Raw genomic sequence first — 15,000 nt, forward strand, 5'->3', positions numbered from 1 at the left:
ATTTCGTGCTAACAAGTCGCTAGGACATGTTAGAACTAATTCCTAATTTCATTTATATGTCCTGGTACATTTCCTCTTCACAAAGTAGGGGCAGAACATGCTTATATAATGATCCCTAGACATTAAATTATCGTTATTACTCGCCCCTGCGGGAAGGGTCTGGCGACACTGATTACTAATTACTGGGTAATTAGTCTGCAAATAATTAACTCGTATGAGGGAGAAGGGGTGATGGGGTAAAGGGTGAAGAGAGAGGGGGAGAAGGGGAAAAGGGTGAGGGGAAAAGTTCTCCAAGGGTGAGAGGAGAAGTTCTCTAAGGGTGAACGGAGAAGTTGTCTAAGAGTGAGAGGAGAAGTGCTCTAAGGAAGAGGGGAGAAGTTCTCTAAGGGTGAGGGTAGAATTTCTCTTAGGATGTATGGATGTGGGTAAATTATGTCAGCAATGATGATCCTTTTCAGTATCTTCAAAATTATTATTATTATTATTATTATTATTATTATCATTATTATTATTATTATTATTATTATTATTATTATTATTGTCGTTGTTGTTGTTGTTGTTGTTGTTGTTGTTGTTGTTGATGTTGTTATAATCATCATTATCATTGTTAATTTTCTTGTTAGGAAGTTCAGTACCTACACTGTGATGGAAGGTTGGTGGTGGGAAGTACAGTACCTACACTGTGATGGATGGGTGGTGGTGGGAAGTACAGTACCTACACTGTGATGGATGGGTAGTGGTGGGAAGTACAGTACCTACACTGTGAAGGAAGGTTGGTGGTGGGAAGTACAGTACCTACACTGTGATGGATGGGTGGTGGTGGGAAGTACAGTACCTACACTGTGATGGATGGGTGGTGGTGGGAAGTACAGTACCTACACTGTGATGGATGGGTAGTGGTGGGAAGTACAGTACCTACACTGTGATGGATGGGTAGTGGTGGGAAGTACAGTACCCACACTGTGAAGGAAGGTTGGTGGTGGGAAGTACAGTACCTACACTGTGATGGAAGGTTGGTGGTGGGAAGTACAGTACCTACACTGTCATGGAAGGTTGGTGGTGGGAAGTACAGTACCTACACTGTGATGGAAGGTTGGTGGTGGGAAGTACAATACCTGCACTGTGATGGATGGGTGGTGGTGGGAAGTACAGTACCTACACTGTGATGGAAGGTTGGTGGTGGGAAGTACAGTACCTACACTGTCATGGAAGGTTGGTGGTGGGAAGTACAGTACCTACACTGTGAAGGAAGGTTGGTGGTGGGAAATACAGTACCTACACTGTGAAGGAAGGTTGGTGGTGGGAAATACAGTACCTACACTGTGAAGGAAGGTTGGTGGTGGGAAATACAGTACCTACACTGTGAAGGAAGGTTGGTGGTGGGAAGTACAGTACCTACACTGTGAAGGAAGGTTGGTGGTGGGAAATACAGTACCTACACTGTGATGGAAGGTTGGTGGTGGGAAGTACAGTACCTACACTGTGAAGGAAGGTTGGTGGTGGGAAATACAGTACCTACACTGTGAAGGAAGGTTGGTGGTGGGAAATACAGTACCTACACTGTGAAGGAAGGTTGGTGGTGGGAAATACAGTACCTACACTGTGAAGGAAGGTTGGTGGTGGGAAGTACAGTACCTACACTGTGAAGGAAGGTTGGTGGTGGGAAGTACAGTACCTACACTATGATGGAAGGTTGGTGGTGGGAAGTACAGTACCTACACTGTGATGGAAGGTTGGTGGTGGGAAGTACAGTACCTACACTGTGATGGAAGGTTGGTGGTGGGAAGTACAGTACCTACACTATGATGGAAGGTTGGTGGTGGGAAGTACAGTACCTACACTGTGATGGAAGGTTGGTGGTGGGAAGTACAGTACCTACACTGTGATGGAAGGTTGGAGGTGGGAAGTACAGTACCTACACTGTGAAGGAAGGTTGGTGGTGGGAAGTACAGTACCTACACTGTGAAGGAAAGTTGGTGGTGGGAAGTACAGTACCTACACTGTGATGGAAGGTTGGTGGTGGGAAGTACAGTACCTACACTGTGAAGGAAGGTTGGTGGTGGGAAATACAGTACCTACACTGTGAAGGAAGGTTGGTGGTGGGAAATACAGTACCTACACTGTGAAGGAAGGTTGGTGGTGGGAAGTACAGTACCTACACTGTGAAGGAAGGTTGGTGGTGGGAAGTACAGTACCTACACTGTGAAGGAAGGTTGGTCTTAGGAAATACAGTACCTACACTGTGAAGGAAGGTTGGTGGTGGGAAGTACAGTACCTACACTGTGATGGATGGGTGGTGGTGGGAAGTACAGCACCTACACTGTGATGGAAGGTTGGTGGTGGGAAGTACAGTACCTACACTGTGATGGAAGGTTGGTGGTGGGAAGTACAGTACCTACACTGTGATGGAAGGTTGGTGGTGGGAAGTACAGTACCTACACTGTGATGGAAGGTTGGTGGTGGGAAATACAGTACCTACACTGTGAAGGAAGGTTGGTGGTGGGAAATACAGTACCTACACTGTGAAGGAAGGTTGGTGGTGGGAAATACAGTACCTACACTGTGAAGGAAGGTTGGTGGTGGAAAATACAGTACCCACACTGTGAAGGAAGGTTGGTGGTGGGAAGTACAGTACCTACACTGTGATGGAAGGTTGGAGGTGGGAAGTACAGTACCTACACTGTGATGGAAGGTTGGTGGTGGGAAATACAGTACCTACACTGTGAAGGAAGGTTGGTGGTGGGAAATACAGTACCTACACTGTGAAGGAAGGTTGGTGGTGGGAAATACAGTACCTACACTGTGAAGGAAGGTTGGTGGTGGAAAATACAGTACCCACACTGTGAAGGAAGGTTGGTGGTGGGAAGTACAGTACCTACACTGTGATGGAAGGTTGGTGGTGGGAAGTACAGTACCTACACTGTGAAGGAAGGTTGGTGGTGGGAAGTACAGTACCTACACTGTGATGGAAGGTTGGTGGTGGGAAGTACAGTACCTACACTGTGAAGGAAGGTTGGTGGTGGGAAATACAGTACCTACACTGTGAAGGAAGGTTGGTGGTGGGAAATACAGTACCTACACTGTGAAGGAAGGTTGGTGGTGGGAAGTACAGTACCTACACTGTGAAGGAAGGTTGGTGGTGGGAAGTACAGTACCTACACTGTGAAGGAAGGTTGGTCTTAGGAAATACAGTACCTACACTGTGAAGGAAGATTGGTGGTGGGAAATACAGTACCTACACTGTGAAGGAAGGTTGGTGGTGGGAAATACAGTACCTACACTGTGAAGGAAGGTTGGTGGTGGGAAATACAGTACCTACACTGTGAAGGATGGGTAGTGGTGGGAAGTACAGTGCCTACACTGTGAAGGATGGGTAGTGGTGGGAAGTACAGTACCTACACTGTGAAGGAAGGTTGGTGGTGGGAAATGCAGTACCTACACTGTGAAGGATGGGTAGTGGTGGGAAGTACAGTACCTACACTGTGAAGGATGGGTAGTGGTGGGAAGTACAGTACCTACACTGTGAAGGAAGGTTGGTGGTGGGAAGTACAGTACCTACATTGTGAAGGATGGGTAGTGGTGGGAAGTACAGTACCTACACTGTGAAGGAAGGTTGGTGGTGGGAAGTACAGTACCTACACTGTGAAGGATGGGTAGTGGTGGGAAGTACAGTACCTACACTGTGAAGGAAGGTTGGTGGTGGGAAGTACAGTACCTACACTGTGAAGGATGGGTAGTGGTGGGAAGTACAGTACCTACACTATGAAGGATGGGTGGTGGTGGGAAGTACAGCACCTACACTGTGAAGGATGGGTGGTGGTGGGAAGTTCAGTACCTACACTGTGAAGGAAGGGTGGTGGTGGGAAGTACAGTACCTACACTGTGAAGGATGGGTGGTGGTGGGAAGTACAGTACCTACACTGTGAAGGATGGGTGGTGGTGGGAAGTTCAGTACCTACACTGTGAAGGAAGGGCGGTGGTGGGAAGTACAGTACCTACACTGTGAAGGATGGGTGGTGGTGGGAAGTACAGTACCTACACTGTGAAGGATGGGTGGTGGTGGGAAGTTCAGTACCTACACTGTGAAGGAAGGGTGGTGGTGGGAAGTACAGTACCTACACTGTGAAGGATGGGTAGTGGTGGGAAGTACAGTACCTACACTGTGAAGGATGGGTAGTGGTGGGAAGTACAGTACCTACACTGTGAAGGATGGTTGGTGGTGGGAAGTACAGTACCTACACTGTGAAGGAAGGTTGGTGGTGGGAAGTACAGTTCCTACACTGTGAAGGATGGGTGGTGGTGGGAAGTTCAGTACCTACACTGTGAAGGAAGGGTGGTGGTGGGAAGTACAGTACCTACACTGTGAAGGATGGTTGGTGGTGGGAAGTACAGTTCCTACACTGTGAAGGATGGGTGGTGGTGGGAAGTTCAGTACCTACACTGTGAAGGAAGGGTGGTGGTGGGAAGTACAGTACCTACACTGTGAAGGATGGGTGGTGGTGGGAAGTACAGTACCTACACTGTGAAGGATGGGTGGTGGTGGGAAGTACAGTACCTACACTGTGAAGGATGGGTAGTGGTGGGAAGTACAGTACCTACACTGTGAAGGATGGGTAGTGGTGGGAAGTACAGTACCTACACTGTGAAGGATGGGTAGTGGTGGGAAGTACAGTACATACACTGTGAAGGATGGGTAGTGGTGGGAAGTACAGTACCTACACTGTGAAGGATGGGTAGTGGTGGGAAGTACAGTACATACACTGTGAAGGATGGGTAGTGGTGGGAAGTACAGTACCTACACTGTGAAGGATGGGTAGTGGTGGGAAGTACAGTACCTACACTGTGAAGGATGGGTAGTGGTGGGAAGTACAGTACCTACACTGTGAAGGATGGGTAGTGGTGGGAAGTACAGTACCTACACTGTGAAGGATGGGTAGTGGTGGGAAGTACAGTACCTACACTGTGAAGGATGGGTAGTGGTGGGAAGTACAGTACCTACACTGTGAAGGTGGGTAATTATCAATAAATATAATAATAAATAGTAATAATAATTATAATAATAATAAATATAATTAAATTATGATAATAATAATAATAATTATTATTATTGTTATTATTGTTATTGACGTTATTATTATTATAATTATTATTATTATTATTATTATTATTATTATTATTATTATTATTATTATTATATTAATGCCCTATCTGCCAAAAGATGCACCATCCCTCTCGGACAAGTCTGATAATGTTCATTGTAAATTTGCCGGAGCATCATCAGTGATGTGCTCACAAGATGAGCCGATGCCAGATGTCTCCCGATGCTGTGGGAGATGTAAACAGGACATTGTGAGAGCGAGTGAGAGAATGGGAGAGACGTGGAGAATAAGACGGTATGGAGAAAATAGTAGGAGAGAGAGAGAGAGAGAGAGAGAGAGAGAGAGAGAGAGAGAGAGAGATACAGTGAATAGGATGAAGGGCTGATAATAAGAAAATAATTGAAGAAAACTAAGAGGATTATTATTATTATAATCAAGGGGGAAGCGCTAAACCCGGAGGATTATACAGCGCCTGGGGGGGGGGGGTGGAAGGCATTCAGGCTTAATTCGGGGAACTGGAGCACAGATCCAATTCCTTAAATCAAGAGCCCCTCACCAACATCAAGGAACCTTCCTTGAGGGGAAAACTAAGAGGAAATAAATAAATTATTGTATTTATTATTAATAATCAAAATTATTGCTTTAATTATTACACAAAATGTGTATTTTGATGTGTCAAAGATTTTTACTAATGACTACCTGCAGACAGGTTATATCTCTCAGTGTATATACACTGAGAGTCGTGTCTGTCAGTGTATATACACTGAGAGTCGTGTCTATCAGTGTATATACACTGAGAGTCGTGTCTGTCAGTGTATATACACTGAGAGTCGTGTCTATCAGTGTATATACACTGAGAGTCGTGTCTGTCAGTGTATATACACTGAGAGTCGTGTCTATCAGTGTATATACACTGAGAGTCGTGTCTGTCAGTGTACATACACTGAGAGTCGTGTCTATCAGTGTATATATACACTGAGAGTCGTGTCTATCAGTGTATATACACTGAGAGTCGTGTCTATCAGTGTTTATATACACTGAGAGTCGTGTCTATCAGTGTATATACACTGAGAGTCGTGTCTATCAGTGTATATACACTGAGAGTCGTGTCTATCAGTGTATATAAACTGAGAGTCGTGTCTGTAAGTGTATATACACTGAGAGTCGTGTCTATCAGTGTATATACACTAAGAGTCGTGTCTATCAGTGTATATACACTGAGAGTCGTGTCTATCAGTGTATATACACTGAGAGTCGTGTCTATCAGTGTATATACACTGAGAGTCGTGTCTGTCAGTGTATATACACTGAGAGTCGTGTCTATCAGTGTATATACACTGAGAGTCGTGTCTATCAGTGTATATACACTGAGAGTCGTGTCTATCAGTGTATATACACTGAGAGTCGTGTCTGTCAGTGTATATACACTGAGAGTCGTGTCTATCAGTGTATATACACTGAGAGTCGTGTCTATCAGTGTATATACACTGTATACTGAGAACATACTTCCAATTTAAGATATTAACTGCATTATCCATGTCACCCTCGGTAAATATTTATTACCCCCATATTTAAAAAACATTATAGTGACGTTATTATGTTTATTAAAACCATTGAATCATATTTTGTTAAACATTATTGAAAATTCAAAATTAATTTCAAAATTTTCCCCGCCTGTGTTTGACCTTTAATATTTATCTAACATTTAATATTACCATCATGAACCTGCGTTGTCTGAGTGATGGTAAAAGTCCTTCTTCTTTTCTGTTGTCAGTGTGTTATATTTTTTTTTATTTCAGGCTCTTGGGTCCTTCGTGGAGGTTCTTGATCCTAGGAATCGGATCAAACTCGATTACATGCCGTTTTCCAGATACTGTGTGTCACATACAGGCTTAGCGCTTCTCCGTGAATTTATTAATAATGATAATAATTATTTTAATGATACACAAAATAATAATAATAATAATAATGAAAATGATAATAATAATAATAATAATAATAATAATAATAATAATAATAATAAAAATAATGAAAATAATAATAATAATAAAGACAATAATAATGACAAATAATAATAATATAACTATTAATAAATAATATTAAATAATTACAATAATAATAATAATAATATTACTATTAATAAATAATATTAAATAATTACAATAATAATAATAATAATAACAATAATAATAATAATAATAATAATAATAATAATAATAATAATAATAATAATAATAATAACGTAATTTTTTCTAAACTGGGAAATATTTTCTCGTTTATTTAAGAATTTTTAGGCCAGTTTATTTTTTCAACTGTTTAAGTTGGTGGGTGTGTTTATAGGTGAGTCAGTCGAACCAATGTTTCCACGGTGGGTTAAGATATATATACATTTATCCCCTGGAATTCGACTCCCACTAAGGTGTGTATACGATGCCACGACTCAGTAGTCTGCTGATCATCTTCGTGAAGCCTCATAGTTCAGCCTGACACACCTTAGTGAAGCCTCCCACCTCAGGCTGATATACCCTAGTGAAGCCTCCCACCTCAGGCTGATATACCCTAGTGAAGCCTCCCACCTCAGGCTGATACACCTTAGTGAAGCCTCCCACCTCAGGCTGACACACCTTAGTGAAGCCTCCCACCTCAGGCTGATACACCTTAGTGAAGCCTCCCACCTCAGGCTGATACACCTTAGTGAAACCTCACACCTCAGGCTGACACACCTTAGTGAAGCCTCACAGTTCAGCCTGGCACACCTTAATGAAACCTCACACCTCAGGCTGACACACCTTAGTGAAACCTCACACCTCAGCCTGACACACCTTAGTGAAGCCTCACAGTTCAGCCTGGCACACCTTAATGAAACCTCACACCTCAGGCTGACACACCTTAGTGAAGCCTCCCACCTCAGGCTGACACACCTTAGTGAAGCCTCACAGTTCAGCCTGGCACACCTTAGTGAAGCCTCCCACCTCAGGCTGACACACCTTAGTGAAGCCTCACACCTCGGGCTGACACACCTTAGTGAAACCTCACAGTTCAGCCTGGCACACCTTAGTGAAGCCTCCCACCTCAGGCTGACACACCTTAGTGAAACCTCACAGTTCAGCCTGGCACACCTTAATGAAGCCTCACACCTCAGGCTGACACACCTTAGTGAAACCTCACAGTTCAGCCTGGCACACCTTAGTGAAGCCTTCCACCTCAGGCTGACACACCTTAGTGAAGCCTCACACCTCGGGCTGACACACCTTAGTGAAACCTCACAGTTCAGCCTGGCACACCTTAGTGAAGCCTCCCACCTCAGGCTGACACACCTTAGTGAAGCCTCACACCTCAGGCTGACACACCTTAGTGAAACCTCACAGTTCAGCCTGGCACACCTTAGTGAAACCTCCCACCTCAGGCTGACACACCTTAGTGAAGCCTCTCAGCTCAGGCTGACACACCTTAGTGAAGCCTCCCACCTCAGGCTGACACACCTTAGTGAAGCCTCACACCTCGAGCTGACACACCTTAGTGAAACCTCACAGTTCAGCCTGGCACACCTTAGTGAAGCCTCCCACCTCAGGCTGACACACCTTAGTGAAACCTCCCACCTCGGGCTGACACACCTTAGTGAAACCTCACAGTTCAGCCTGGCACACCTTAGTGAAGCCTCCCACCTCAGGCTGACACACCTTAGTGAAGCCTCCCACCTCAGGCTGACACACCTTAGTGAAGCCTCCCACCTCAGGCTGACACACCTTAGTGAAGCCTCACACCTCAGGCTGACACACCTTAGTGAAACCTCCCACCTCGGGCTGACACGCCTTAGTGAAGCCTCTCAGCTCAGGCTGACACACCTTAGTGAATCCTCCCACCTCAGGCTGACACACCTTAGTGAAGCCTCTCAGCTCAGGCTGACACACCTTAGTGAAGCCTCCCACCTCAGGCTGAAACACCTTAATGAAGTCTCACAGTTCAGGCTGACACACCTTAGTGAAGCCTCCCACCTCAGGCTGACACACCTTAGTGAAGCCTCTCAGCTCAGGCTGACACACCTTAGTGAAGCCTCCCACCTCAGGCTGAAACACCTTAATGACGCCTCACAGTTCAGGCTGACACACCTTAGTGAAGCCTCCCACCTCAGGCTGATATATCTTAGTGAACCCTCCCACCTCAGGCTGATATACCCTAGTGAAGCCTCCCACCTCATGCTGATACACCTTAGTGAAGCCTCCCACCTCAGGCTGATACACCTTAGTGAAGCCTCCCACCTCAGGCTGATACACCTTAGTGAAGCCTCCCACATCAGGCTGATACACCTTAGTGAAGCCTCCCACCTCAGGCTGAAACACCTTAATGAAGCCTCACAGTTCAGGCTGATACACCTTAGTGAAGCCTCCCACCTCAGGCTGATATACCCTAGTGAAGCCTCCCACCTCAGACTGATACACCTTAGTGAAGCCTCCCACCTCAAGCTGATACACCTTAGTGAAGCCTCCCACCTCAGGCTGATACACCTTAGTGAAGCCTCCCACCTCAGGCTGATACACCTTAGTGAAGCCTCCCACCTCAGGCTGACACACCTTAGTGAAGCCTCCCACCTCAGGTTGACACACCTTAGTGAAGCCTCCCACCTCAGGCTGACACACCTTAGTGAAGCCTCCCACCTCAGGCTGACACACCTTAGTGAAGCCTCCCACCTCGAGTCTTCAGTGATCCTGTTTGATGAACTATCACTCAGAAACTTGCCTTTGTTCACACTGTGTATTTTGCAGTATAGCAGCACACTGCGGGTGTTCCCACTCTGTGACTATCATGCAGTGTAGCACAGTACACTGCGGGTGTTCCCACTGTGTGATTATCATGCAGTGTAGCACAGTACACTGCAGGTGTTCCCACTGTGTGACTATCATGCGGTGTAGCACAGTACACTGCAGGTGTCCCCACTGTGTGACTATCATGCAGTGTAGCACAGTACACTGCAGGTGTTCCCACTGTGTGACTATCATGCAGTGTAGCACAGTACACTGCAGGTGTTCTCACTGTGTGACTATCATGCAGTGTAGCACAGTACACTGCAGGTGTTCTCACTGTGTGATTATCATGCAGTGTAGCACAGTACACTGCAGGTGTTCTCACTGTGACTATCATGCAGTGTAGCACAGTACACTGCAGGTGTTCTCACTGTGACTATCATGCAGTGTAGCACAGTACACTGCGGGTGTTCTCACTGTGTGATTATCATGCAGTGTAGCACAGTACACTGCAGGTGTTCTCACTGTGTGATTATCATGCAGTGTAGCACAGTACACTGCAGGTGTTCCCACTGTGACTATCATGCAGTGTAGCACAGTACACTGCAGGTGTTCTCACTGTGACTATCATGCAGTGTAGCACAGTACACTGCGGGTGTTCTCACTGTGACTATCATGCAGTGTAGCACAGTACACTGCGGGTGTTCTCACTGTGTGATTATCATGCAGTGTAGCACAGTACACTGCAGGTGTTCTCACTGTGACTATCATGCAGTGTAGCACAGTACACTGCGGGTGTTCTCACTGTGTGATTATCATGCAGTGTAGCACAGTACACTGCAGGTGATCTCACTGTGTGACTATCATGCAGTGTAGCACAGTACACTGCAGGTGTTCTCACTGTGTGATTATCATGCAGTGTAGCACAGTACACTGCGGGTGTTCCCACTGTGTGACTATCATGCAGTGTAGCACAGTACACTGCAGGTGTTCTCACTGTGTGACTATCATGCAGTGTAGCACAGTACACTGCAGGTGTTCTCACTGTGTGATTATCATGCAGTGTAGCACAGTACACTGCAGGTGTTCCCACTGTGTGACTATCATGCAGTGTAGCACAGTACACTGCAGGTGTTCCCACTGTGTGACTATCATGCAGTGTAGCACAGCACACTGCAGGTGTTCTCACTGTGTGACTATCATGCAGTGTAGCACAGTACACTGCAGGTGTTCTCACTGTGTGATTATCATGCAGTGTAGCACAGTACACTGCAGGTGTTCCCACTGTGACTATCATGCAGTGTAGCACAGTACACTGCAGGTGTTCCCACTGTGTAATTATAATGCAGTGTAGCACAGTACAGTGCAGGTGTTCTCACTGTGTAATTATCATGCAGTGTAGCACAGTACACTGCAGGTGTTCCCACTGTGACTATCATGCAGTGTAGCACAGTACACTGCAGGTGTTCCCACTGTGACTATCATGCAGTGTAGCACAGTACACTGCAGGTTTTCTCACTGTGACTATCATGCAGTGTAGCACAGTACACTGCAGGTGTTCTCACTGTGACTATCATGCAGTGTAGCACAGTACACTGCAGGTGTTCCCACTGTGACTATCATGCAGTGTAGCACAGTACACTGCAGGTGTTCCCACTGTGACTATCATGCAGTGTAGCACAGTACACTGCAGGTATTCCCACTGTGTAATTATCATGCAGTGTAGCACAGTACACTGCAGGTTTTCTCACTGTGACTATCATGCAGTGTAGCACAGTACACTGCAGGTGTTCCCACTGTGACTATCATGCAGTGTAGCACAGTACACTGCAGGTTTTCTCACTGTGACTATCATGCAGTGTAGCACAGTACACTGCAGGTGTTCCCACTGTGACTATCATGCAGTGTAGCACAGTACACTGCAGGTGTTCCCACTGTGACTATCATGCAGTGTAGCACAGTACACTGCAGGTGTTCCCACTGTGTAATTATCATGCAGTGTAGCACAGTACACTGCAGGTGTTCCCACTGTGACTATCATGCAGTGTAGCACAGTACACTGCAGGTGTTCCCACTGTGTGACTATCATGCAGTGTAGCACAGTACACTGCAGGTGTTCCCACTGTGTGACTATCATGCAGTGTAGCACAGTACACTGCAGGTGTTCCCACTGTGTGACTATCATGCAGTGTAGCACAGTACACTGCAGGTGTTCCCACTGTGTGACTATCATGCAGTGTAGCACAGTACACTGCAGGTGTTCCCACTGTGTGACTATCATGCAGTGTAGCACAGTACACTGCAGGTGTTCCCACTGTGTGACTATCATGCAGTGTAGCACAGTACACTGCAGGTGTTCCCACTGTGTGACTATCATGCAGTGTAGCACAGTACACTGCAGGTGTTCCCACTGTGTGACTATCATGCAGTGTAGCACAGTACACTGCAGGTGTTCCCACTGTGTGACTATCATGCAGTGTAGCACAGTACACTGCAGGTGTTCCCACTGTGTGACTATCATGCAGTGTAGCACAGTACACTGCAGGTGTTCCCACTGTGTGACTATCATGCAGTGTAGCAGCACACTGCAGGTGTTCCCACAGTGTAGCAGCACACTGTGGGTGTCTACCTGGAGGCTGTTCCGGGGATCAACGCCTCCGCCGTCCAGTCCATGACCAGGCCTCCCGGCAGATGAGAGCCTGATCAACTAGGCTGTTATTGCACTCCTCTCATGTGCATTCAGTAAATGAAAATAAGTATGTATATTCTCTGCTGTGTGTGTGTGTCTGTGCGCGCGCGCGTGAGCTCAACTTCCCCCATATAAACATTCTCTCAACTTGGCAATTAACGTTAATATTTATCTAACTTCAACTCCACGTTTAATTAAAACTCATCCATTAAAGTGGCAGCTTTAAGAGCTAAGAGAGAAATTAAATATTTGATAAAACGTGGACTAAATTCTTCCCTAGAAGTTATTTATTTAGAAAATAGCCCCAAGATCAGTGAGATTAGTAGTGTTGCTCCCGATAAATTTCCACTCCGAGCTTACACAAATAAGTGTGTGAAAGAGCAAAAAATATAGAAAAAAACTGCATGTTTTTGAGTTGGACGGGACTAGTGTATACCCTTCCTTTTCGAATGTTGGAGGGTAACTGGCTCCCCCCGTCTCTCTCTTCCACTAGTGGCTGGATCTGTTAGCAATGGTGCCAGATACTCTCACACGGTGCCACACATTTTGTATACTGAATTCGCGTGCACTGGATAAGATTATATATATATATATATATATATATATATATATATATATATATATATATATATATATATATATATTATATATATATATATATATATATATATATATATATATATATATAAATATATATATATATATATATATATATATATATATATATATATATATATTTATATATATATATATATATATATATATATATATATATATATATTATATATGTATATAAATATATACAATATACATATATATATATATATATATATATATATATATATATATATATATATATATATATATATATATATATATATATATCTCCAGAATTACGCTGCCAACCCAGGATTTATGTATGTCTACATGCTTTTGGGTTACCGTCCACAGGATAGTTATGTGGTACGCAGTAAACTAGCCAATACCTTCCACAGGATGGATGTGGGGTACACAAACTAGCCACTACCGTCCGCAGGATATATATGAGGTACATATGAAACTAGCCACTACCGTCCACAGTATATATATATGGGGTGCACAATCAGCTAGCCACTACCATCCACAAAATTTATATGAAGTACACAGAAAACTAGCCACTACTGTCCTCATAATGGATATGAGGTGCGCAACAAGGCTAGCCGCATCGGTGTCAAAATCTAAATCTAATCTTACGAGTGCTTCTCCACTTACCAAACGTTACATATCTATATCGTGACTGACATCAAGTTCCTTTTGATCTCTGATGTTTTAGATCATCTCAAGACTTCAACCCACCAGAAAAAACAGTCAAGTTTTCCTATGTAAATTCTTACAAGGATCAAGTCAATTTTTGTATGTAAATTCTTAGATTCGTAAAGTTAATTTTTTGTTATGAAGTTCTTTTACCGAAATCCTTAGGTAAAATATATTTAGATATTTCAAAGGAGAGCACATTCTTCGCGTGATTAGACGTTCCCAATCCACAGGATGAGCTCCAAATGCCTTCTTTTCTAGGCAAAGGTTTTCGTGTTTTCGGGTAAACGCATCGAGCGACTGTTTGTGAGATGTGATATGATGTTTGGCGTTTAAGCATCAACGCATTGCGCCACAGATTACTGCAGTATAAACAATGGTAAACACTACCAAGTGCTTACTGAGAGAAATGCACGTGAGTCCTCAAGATATTTAGACGTGTTGGGTGAAAAATATGTAAACAGACGCAAATATTATTATACATTAATTCAGTATTCGTGTATATATGCTAAATTGAAAATATATTCTATATATACTTCCATTTTCTCTCGTGGAAATAAATAGGCAAGAAATAATATTCAACGAAACTCGACTTTTAAGTTAACTAAATTGGTTTAAGGCAGATTGACTACACGAAGATCATTAAAGCCTCAATCCACCTCGATTCTAGCATCAAAGATAATTTAATCCCTTAGATAGGAATAGAGATATAAACATCGATGTATGTATACTCGACGTGCATATGTATACACACCAAGTGATACGTGCCTCTAATTGTACATACACCCAAAAATACACACGAGTCTGGGTGTACAAACACCGCAAAGTGTAAACAGAATTTGTAGTGAGAGAAGGTCAAGGGTCAACCTTGATAGGAAATTGAGGAATTTCATTCAGGTGGGAAATAAGTGTGGGAACAGGAGGAGGAGAAAGTGGAGGAGAAGAAGGACAGCAGAAGGAGGACTGGGAGGAGGAGGAAGAGGAGTATAGCAGCAGCAGAAGGAGGAGAAGCAGCAACAACGGTAACAGCAGAAGGAGGAAGAGCAAGAGAGATGAGGACAGCGGAGAAGGAGGAGACTTCAGGAGATACAAAAGGAGACTCAACATTGTTCAGTACATCTCTCAACATAATACATAACTGCAACTGTATTATGGAAAATTAAACTTCATTACAGAT

This window comes from Cherax quadricarinatus, chromosome 73 (genome assembly GCF_038502225.1).
Source record: "Cherax quadricarinatus isolate ZL_2023a chromosome 73, ASM3850222v1, whole genome shotgun sequence".
NCBI lineage: Eukaryota > Metazoa > Arthropoda > Malacostraca > Decapoda > Parastacidae > Cherax > Cherax quadricarinatus.